The sequence below is a fragment of the Etheostoma spectabile genome, chromosome 13 (genome assembly GCF_008692095.1).
Source record: "Etheostoma spectabile isolate EspeVRDwgs_2016 chromosome 13, UIUC_Espe_1.0, whole genome shotgun sequence".
In the NCBI taxonomy this organism is placed as follows: domain Eukaryota; kingdom Metazoa; phylum Chordata; class Actinopteri; order Perciformes; family Percidae; genus Etheostoma; species Etheostoma spectabile.
This window is the reverse complement of record NC_045745.1, coordinates 8,637,561-8,639,105: the sequence shown is the minus strand read 5'-3', so window position 1 is coordinate 8,639,105 and position 1,545 is coordinate 8,637,561. Positions and strand designations below refer to the sequence as shown.

Sequence of the window (1,545 nt, the reverse complement as noted above, 5' to 3'; positions counted from 1 at the left end):
GGAATATGTCAACTTTTACTCAATACTGTTTCAAAAACACTGCAATTATTTTTCAGATGCTATAAAATAGAATAAGACCCAAAGTTAATGAAAGTAGAGATTTGTACTTGGCAAAGAGCGTTGTGTGGAATCAATCATGTTATTTTGGGGAATTAAAAAGAACACTGATATAGGAAAATGGGTCAATTTGACCCGAGGACAACATGAGGGTTAAGACTATCAGCTCCACACAACTCTCCCTGTATTTCTCAGTATGACTATGTTCAGAAGACTGTGGCGTCCGGTGACTAAGACCTGTATCACGACATAAAAGTACAACGAAATGCAGAGTCACCAAAGTACTTACAAAGTAACTAAATGTACTCAAATTGAATAGAAGAGACCCAGAGAGATAATGATCTGCTCAAATACAGCAAATTACATTTGGACCAATGACAGAAAGAACATCACAGACACTACTAGCCAGTCAGAAGCAGAGTATGAGGGCGTGCTACGCTAGCAGCTAAGCTAGCATTATAACGTGGGTCACTAAGGGGTAGGGGGGGAATTTGGGCGTAATCCTACCTACAGGTGCTGTAGGTAGGATTGTAAAGATCCAGGACTTAGCCCAAAAAATTTGAACATCAACAACTTCTTAGTACTACATTTGGAGGCGGTGTCAGAGGAGCCGGATCTTCTTTTTCTTTTTTTTTAAATTACCTGCTTCACGTATTTCTACTCACGTATTTCTTTGACAGAAAGTTAGTTTTATAAGTGTTACCTACTGCACCTTTAAGTGCACAAATATATATATATATATATATATATATATATATATATATATAAATATAAAAAAGGGAAAAAGCCAAAAAGCATGTTTTATTAGAGGTAGCGTTTCATTGTCGTAGGAAAATTAAGACCTGATTAAAATAAGTTAATTTATTTTATAGTATCAATTCATAACAAGAGTTACAAGAGTTAGACTTCACAGATTCAAGACTTTTTAAAGGACTAAAATTTAGATTTAGAAAATTACAGAGGCGTCCGGTGAGAGCTGCTCAGGGCAAAGAGCACCTGTGCAATGACAATAGTAAAGTGGAAAAGACGACTGGCTCTGTGTTTGCTCCCCATATGTTCCCCATGTCTGTCTGCTCCAGGGACAGAGCAGCAGCAGCGCAGGCTGCCGCGGTTCTTCGTCTTATCTTTACTGCCCTGATGAATATCTGACAGGACTCTGCGGCTGGTTTTGAAGCCGGCTGTGGAACGCACCTTATCTTTGCTTTAAGATGGAGCGGAAAATAACATGGCACCTCTATGATAACGTTAGTGATTATGTACATGTATATATATATGTATATATATTGAGTATATTTGAAAGATTTCATTACTGAAAAAAATCACACACTGTGGGCTCATCCCTCCTACATTTCCTCACAGGGGACCGTTGAAGAGAAACACTGGCAAAACTGCTTCAGCGGATGCAGTTTCCTCTCAATGGAGCAGCTGCTAAACAGATTTGGAGCTAGCTATTGCAATTCATACATGAATGTGTGTGTGTGTGTGTGT

General features: G+C 38.6%; 1 protein-coding gene across 1 annotated transcript in view; it reads right to left on the bottom strand.

Moving 5' to 3' along the window:
* wwc1 (WW and C2 domain containing 1) overlaps positions 1-1,545 on the bottom strand; it is a 101,046-nt gene that overhangs the window by 52,424 nt on the left and 47,077 nt on the right.